The 8,249-nt window shown below is 45.7% G+C and overlaps 1 protein-coding gene across 1 annotated transcript in view; it reads right to left on the bottom strand.

Moving 5' to 3' along the window:
* Positions 1-998, bottom strand: part of TLR2 (toll like receptor 2) — a 30,990-nt gene extending 29,992 nt beyond the window's left edge. Inside the window, exon 1 of the mRNA XM_035292836.3 lies at positions 931-998. The gene's annotated coding sequence lies outside the window, so the exon portion shown is untranslated. The remainder of the gene's footprint in view (positions 1-930) is intronic.
* Between the last annotated feature and the right edge of the window lie 7,251 nt (positions 999-8,249).

Raw genomic sequence — 8,249 nt, forward strand, 5'->3', positions numbered from 1 at the left:
AGCCTTTCATGGCTTGCATTTAAGTTCTAAACACAAGTTCTTATTTATGGAAATTGAAGAAGCTGTAAAGGGTACTTCAAAGCACTTGAAGAACTCGACTTTGTTTAAACATTGTAAGTTGTTTTCTATTCAGGGACCTAACTCACATATCCTAAGAATGAAGGAACGCAGAGGTGGGGTGAAACCTGCCAGGGAGCAGAGACCAGACTTCGGGTTAGGGAGCCAGGGTCCTGGACAGATCCAGAGCTCGCAACCTTTCCCACCTCTGGGCCACAGTGACCGAAACCCAAGCTTCGTCCTAGCAGTAACCAGCGAGCGGGAACACAGCCCTACGAGACGCTAGCATTTAACTTCGCTGGCTCCTTAAAGCCTTTACCCAATCCTAGTCACCCACGCTCCGAGCCAAGAGGGCCCAGGAGGCGGGGAAAGTGACCCTACCCGGATTGAGCAAAGCGGGAGGGCCGGGCGGGCCGGGGCCACCGCCCACCTGGGCCTCCCTCCCGAGTGAAGTGGCAGCCGGCGGCCCGGAGCCCCAGCGGAAACTTCTCGCGGCGACCAGCAAGACTGGAAGGGCTCTCGGCCCAGCCACATCCCATTGGCACTGCGCGCGGGGTCCCACCATGGGATCCCCAGGACCCGCGAACTCCCTTTCCGTGTGGCCCTTGCTTCTCCCGAGGGCCGTCCGGAGCCGGCTTCGCTGGCGTCCACATTCCCGCGCTAGTACGCCCAAAGAAGCACCTGTGTCCCGGGGGCCTGGCGCGCTCCCCGCCGTCCCCTCCCGGACAGGAGCGAGGGGCCCAGGTGCAGCCGCGCGAGAGCCCCGGGTCCCCGGAGCCCGTGACCGGACTGCAGCTCCCCCCTCCGACCCACCCGACCCGACCCCAGGAAGGGGCGCAGAGAGACCACCCGAGCGGGGCGCGCACTACGTACCTGGGACTACCCCGAGCCGCAGCCAGGCTGCGCTTTCTCGCTACCTCCGAGCCCGCCTGCCCGAGACTGGGAAGTAGGCAAAAGGGAAAGTCCGCGCTGCCTGGCTCCCCCTCCTTCTGTGGTGCGGGAACCGCCCCTTCCACTGGGCACGCGCCGCCCCGCAGCGGGAGGAAACACTGGACCTCGCGCCGCACTCCATGGGGGTGGCGCAGAGCAAGCCCCCGCGGCCGCGTCCCCCCCGCCCCAGGCACACTCAGACTGGGGACCGCGAATGAGGCTGTGTCAGGCCGGACCGCTGCCCCGGGCTTGGGTCGAACGAGAGAGCTGGGGCTTGGCGGAGGTTCCGGGTCGGGGAAAAGCCAATTGAGACGCTAGAGGTGCCCCGCGTGGGATTGGCAACCACGCGGAAGGCTAAGTGCCCACCAGTATTTTCTTGAAGCTTCCGACATCCAGAATCTCACATCACCTGAAACATACCGCCTTTAGACTCCGCCCCTGATGCTTCTCCATCTGTGGAAGGCCGAACTCACGCTCAAGAATCACACTTCCCCTTTTAACACGGTTCACCTGCCAGTACACCTCCAGGGTCCACTTCCACAAGTCTATGCTCTCCTGCATTTATTTATTTATTTATTTTTAAAATTTTTTATTGCATTTTAGATTTTGGGGTACATGTGCTGAACATGCAAGATAGTTGCATAGGTACACACATGGCAGTGTGTTTTGCTTCCTTTCTCCCCTTCACCCACATTTGGCATTTCTCCCCAGGCTATCCCTCCTCAGCTCCCCCCCCGCTGGCCCTCCCCTTTTCCCCCCAATAGACCCCAGTGTTTAGTACTCCCCTCCCTGTGTCCATGTGTTCTCATTTTTCATCACCTGCCTATGAGTGAGAATATGCGGTGTTTCATTTTCTGTTCTTGTGTCAGTTTGCTGAGAACGATGTTCTCCAGATTCATCCATGTCCCTACAAAGAACACGAACTCATCATTTCTGATTGCTGCATAATATTCCATGGTGTATATGTGCCACATTTTCCCAATCCAGTCTATCATCAGTGGGCATTTGGGTTGGTTTTAGGTCTTTGCTATTGTAAACAGTGCTGCAATGAACATTCGTGTGCATGTGTCCTTATAGTAGACCGATTTATAGTCCTTTGGATATATACCCAGTAATGGGATTGCTGGGTTACTATTTTTCTTTATCCAGGTTGTCCAGCTGGCTGAAAATACTTTCTTATTAATTCTAAATCTCCAGCTCTTTACCTTATGATTTCTGACACAAGAAAACTTCCTTCAAATTATTTCTCCTTAAACTAAAAACTTGTTTTTTCTCTGTTTCTCTTCCCTAGCTGAAGTGCCTAAGATGGATTTTGATGCTATTGCTCTATAATCCCAAAGTCAATTAGAATATTCTGACGAAGTCAGGTAGAAATCATTTATTTGCCCACAAATTATTACCAGTGTCCTCTGCATATATTGAAGGTAGTTCTGCACTCGCCACAAAGCTATTAGCATGTTCTACTCAGACACAGTCCTTATACTTGTTCAGTTCTTGACATTTTTTTTTTCTGAGATCGAGTCTCACTCTGAAGTGCAGTGTCATGATCTCGGCTCACTGCAGCCTCTGCCTCCCAGGTTCAAGCAAGTCTCTACCTCAGCCTCCCGAGTAGCTGGAATTACAGGCACGCACCATCACATCTGGCTAGTTTTTGTATTTTTAGTAGAGATGGGGTTTCACCATGTTGACCAGGCTGGTCTCGAACTCCTGTCCTTAAGTGATGCACCTGCCAAGGCCCCACAAAGTGCTGGGATTATAGGTGTGAGCCACAGCATCTGGCCTAGTTCTTGACATTTTCAGAGCACCTTCACATCAATTATTTCATCTGAATCTCACAATAACATATGCAATAAATAATTCCAAAATTACTATTCCTTTGGTTAAAGTGATTAGAGAATTTGCCCTGAGTCACATGGCTCACAGTTAATATGTGGCAAATCCCAGGTTAGACTCCAAGTCTCCTTCTGTATCTAGACATAAGGCCTCTTAAACTCTCTACCAAAAAAAAAAAAAAAAATGTTAATTAGAAAATCAACATGGCATATAAAATATATTCATATTTTGGGGGAAAGGGTAACTCTTGTTATATATATTCATAGTTTTGAGCATCTAACTGAAATCCTAAACTGAAGTTATCCGAAAACACAGGGCTGACATGGTTCAAACCTGTAATCCCAGCACTTCGGGAGCCCAAGGCAGGGGGATTGCTTGAGTCCAGGAGTTTGAGACCAGCCTAAGCAAAATAGGGAGACCCCATCTCTACTAAAATTCAATAATTAACCAGGCATTGTGGTTTGTGCCTGTAGTTCCAGCTACTCAGGAGGCTGAGTCCAGGGGGTTGAGGCTGGGAGATAAGAGTGTGACCCTGTTTCAAAAAACAAAACAGAACACACAGTCTTATGTCTTTTTCACATAAAGTATTTTGTAATTGTCAAATAAAATAATAAGAAATTGATCCATCATAAACTAATGAATACATACCATAATTCCTGCATTGTTTTACAGATTTTTATACATGAACATATATTTTTCAAAATGTTTTATTCTGAACAGATGTCAATGTGTCTGTAATTTTTAAAGATATTTCAAAAATACTGCCTAGGCAAAATAATAGTAGCAAACTTTTTTTTTCTTGTTTTGAAATGGAATCTTGCTCTGTCACCCAGACTGTACTGCGATTTCAGCTCACTGCAACCTCTGTCTCTGGGGTTCAAGCAATTCTCCCACCTCAGCCTCCTAAGTAGCTGGGATTACAGGTGTGTGCCACCACACCTGGCTAGTTTTTGTATTTTTAGTAGATACAGGGTTTCACCATATTGGTAAGGCTGGTCTGGAACTCCTGACCTCATGATCTGCCCACCACGGCCTCCCAAAGTGCTGGGATTATAGGCATAAGTCACCGCACCCATTCTAGTAGTAAACTTCTAAGTTAACATAGAACCAAATTCTGAAAACTGAGACTATTTCATGTTGTATATTCTTCCCTTTTAAAAAACTAGACTTTTTCTTTAACTAAAACCCTTCCTGCTGAGCCTCATTAGTGGGCCACTCCAGGCAGGTCTAGGTGTTTTATCTTCTGCAGCTTAACAGAAGTGCTGGAGAATGATCCTAGCCATAGACTGAAGGCTTGTGTCCTGAAATGCATCTGTTGAAATCGTAACCCCCAATGTGATGGTATTGGAGGTGGGCTCTTTGGTGGGTGATTAGGTCATGAGGGCAGAGGCTTCATGAATGGGATTAATTGTCTTACAAAAGAAGCTTCAGAGAGCTCCCTCCACCATATAAGAACACAGTGAGAAGACAGCTTTCTTTGAGCCAGGAAGAGTTCCTCACCAGATACCAAATCGGCAGGGGGTCTGTTAGAAATGAACTTCTATTATCTATAAACTACCCAGTCTGTTGGCATTTTTGTTATAGCGGCCCAGATTGATTAAAGCAAATGGTTTCTCAGTGAACTCCAGAAGAACGAGAACGGCAGCATCATTGTTCTCATCAAAAAGACGAAAATGGGAGAAGTCCAGTCCAGTGAGTGGTTCATTGCACCACTCATTCTTCATAAAGTTTTCAGAAGCACAAAGTTTCATGGCTCTTTTCAATGGCGTCAATGATATTGTCAATGATCCACTTGCCAGGAATGAAGTCCGTCTTATGAAGACACAACTTGAAGGGGGTTGAAGTTCTCCAGCTCCTGGACCATAAGGTTCTCCACCCAGTAGGCATCCCGCTCACTGTAAGAAACAAACGCATCATAGCAAATGTCCCTGCTGGAAGCTTTCCTGGGCTTCCTTTTGGCCTGGAGCCAAGCTCACATCACAGTACATGATAGTACATGAAAATACATACCACAGGCCATGGAAACGGTGGCACAGAACCGCCATGAGCAGGATCAGCAGGAACAGGGCACAGCACGTGCCAGACACCAGTGCCACCCTGTGGCATTCCGACAGCAAGAGGTGGACATCCTCAACCCGCTGGCCGCACATGTGGGATGGAGAGTCACACAGGTAGTTTGCCAATCACTCAGGACTTTGGTGCTGCTCCTGAGTGAAGGAGAGGAAGGAGCAAATGAAGTTATTGCCACCAGCTTCCAAAGTCTTCAGTGTGTGAAAAGAGTCAAGTTCCCCTTTTGAGGAAGTTTTCTTTTCCTGTTTATTATCAAAGAAGAAGAAAGCGACTAGTAGGATCTTCAACACATATCTGAAAATGTAAAGTTCTCTAAGTTGGAGCTAAATAAAAGTTTACAATGCTCACATCGAGTAAGCCTCGTGTCTGGGAAACAATTGGTTAACTTGTGAATCTTTGTGTTGGATAAGTTTGGGTATTCTACCCTTTCTGACCACTCATAAGTGACATATAAACTACCAAGTATATGCTGACCGGGATCAAGGTTGGTCAGTTCTTCTTGAGTAAGCAGCATTTTCCAAAACCTGTAGATTACTTAGCATTAAATTCAAGGTGTGTAGGGAGCTTCGGGCCTCCTTATGGACTGAATACTTCAATTATTCTTCAACCATCAAACTTTTCACTGAGATCCAAGTGTCCTGATGATTTTTAATATTGCAACAGAGGATATGCTATTAAGCAGAACTTGACACTTTCAGCTTGAAGATCTTCAGTTAACACAAAAGTAAAGGATGTCTTTAAAGTTCTGTCATCATCGAAACTTCCTGTAGCTGAGCTGCTGTTACAGTTTCTGTTGGGCCTGGTCTGGTCATGGGTCTCAGCTAGCTCGTCTTCCATTTTCTTGAGCTACACAGCCTTCCAGTTTTACCTCCAACAAGTGATTTACAAATGCTCTTATCTGATCGCTTCGGCTTACTTTAATATTTGTTTTCTGCTATGAACCTGACTGGAAGGTTCTTTTTTCTTCCTTTTATCTCATACGAAGAACAGTGTTTCCCACTTCCAAATGCTTTCAGGAACTTGAAAGATCAACCAAAAGCTCTCAGAGTAGAGTTGACTGCTTTGTATGTCAGCTCAAGTGACTGACCTACACTTATTTCAGGCTTTTTAGTTCATATCTCTGGGGATTGGAAACATAAATCTTAAGTTAATTCAGAACAGAAAGTCAGTAAAATATCCTGTTGTTTTTCATTTAGAGAACTTGTATATATTTCATGAGTTTACATTTGGGAAAATGGTAAAAGAAAAGTAGAAAGAAACGTCTCCTCAGATGTTTCATGGACTATCCCAGAAGTAAAAGGCCAGACTGGGAGGACAATGGACAAGGTTAGTTGTTAAGGGATGGATCCAAAGGCACAAGACTCCCGAAGACAAGGCAAGTAGTTTTCACCTACTTGTTGTGAGAACTCTATCAGGCTATGGAAAAGGTGCTTCCAGATTCATACGTCTGCTGAGTGTGACTGGATGTAAATCCCACGGGGGCAGGGGTCTTGTTTGCTTGTGCATAAATGCACCGAACTATTCTCATCCCCAAGAACATGGCAGGCACTCAGTAAATACTTGTTGAGTGGTAGATTGCCTTGCCTTTTCAGAATATTGGCTAGGCCTGGAGGAATGGAGTGTAACATCTGAAGTGCCCATTGCAGAGACAGAGGACTTCAAGGGAGAGAAACCTAGACCAGACCCCTTGTCTTGACTGACATCTTGCCTCCACCACACAAGAGCTGACTTCATTTAAAGATGGGGATGAAGAAATATAGTGCACTATTTTCACCCACATAGTCAAGCAAAACCATGAGTGACTGGTATCATTTTAATATCTGTAAGGGTTATATGGCCTTTCAGACCACTTCAGAGAAGAATACAAAAAGAAGGCAAAATTTTATCAGGTTCTAACTTCTTTAGAACTCCTTGAAAAATGTATTAAAATATCTTAACCTGGCTTATGCCTGCAATCCCAGCACTCTGGGAGGCCAAGGTGGGTGGATCACCTGAGGTCAGGAGTTTGAAACCCACCTGGCCAACATGGTGAAACCCCGTCATTACTAAAAATATGAAATTAGCCAGGTATGGTGGTGCATGCCTGTATTCCCAGCTATTTGGGAGGCAGAGATAGAAGAATCACTTGAAACTGGGGGGCAGAGGCTACAGTGAGCTGAAACTGCACCACTGCACTCCAACCTGGGACAGACAGAGCGAGACTATATATACCTTAGCCAAATAACTGCTGAACCCAACTTTGTGGTATGGCAGTCTGTGCAGGGGTTGCCAACTTCCATGTAGATGGAAAAACAATGAGTCATAATATGATGCAAACTTGGAAACATAAGCTGTGTAAGCACTGCCTTCTTTTCATTTCAGTCCCTATTATTAAGCATAACTAGAGCTCAGTGTGGACTGCTCAAGGTCACAGACAAGAGAACTGTCAGCTTCTCAGCCAATATCACTGGCCAAGTATCTAAGAAGGAATTCCCCAAATTACATAGAATGATGTAATCGCTTCCTATGGGTGTAGAAGAATCTTTCAAAGCCTACAAGGTTGCTGTCCTATTAGGCAATTGTATGAACAGTCTTATTTGCTCCAAAAAGTTTCTATGTGCAACCTCTTGAAGATGTATAATTAGTATTTATATTAATATTTTGTGTTAAAGAATCTGTGGATACTTGATTTTTTAAGACCTGTCATGTTTAAAAAAATTTAAACATGAGAGTCGCTTATCATATCAACTTAAAATGTATACTTTGGCCAGGCGTGGTGGCTCATGCCTGTAATCCCAGCACTTTGGGAGGTCAAGGCAGGTGGATCATAAAGTCAAGAGATCGAGACCATCCTGGCCAACGTGGTGAAACCCTGTCCCTACTAAAAATACAAAAATTAGCTGCGCATGGTGGCACATGCCTGTAGTCCCAGCTACTGGGGAGGCTGAGGCAGGAGAATCGCTTGAACCCTGGAGGTGGAGGTTGCAATGAGCCGAGATTGTACCACTGCACTCCAGCCTGGCAAAAGAGGGAGACTCCATCTAAAAAAAAAAAAAGTATACTTTGGAGAATTTCAGTTCCAAAATGGTGACATACTGGATTTCCCTGTCCACAGAAAACTCAAAACAAACAGTGCAGAGATTAGCACCAGCAATATCCCAGACCTCAAATATGACGATGAGTCAGTTCCGGGGCCACAGACAAGTGAAAAAGCCCAGAATAGACAAAGAGAATCAGATTTCCACACCCACAATGCCACTCCCCACAATCTGCCTGTCATGAAACTTTGGGAAATTTCCTCTCAACTTACAGTTTCTACCCTAGAAAAAGTAAGATAAAGCTTCCCCATCACCTTGGGTTCCCTGGTGTCTGCCTAAACC

Source organism: Callithrix jacchus, chromosome 3 (genome assembly GCF_049354715.1).
Source record: "Callithrix jacchus isolate 240 chromosome 3, calJac240_pri, whole genome shotgun sequence".
NCBI classification, from domain to species: domain Eukaryota; kingdom Metazoa; phylum Chordata; class Mammalia; order Primates; family Cebidae; genus Callithrix; species Callithrix jacchus.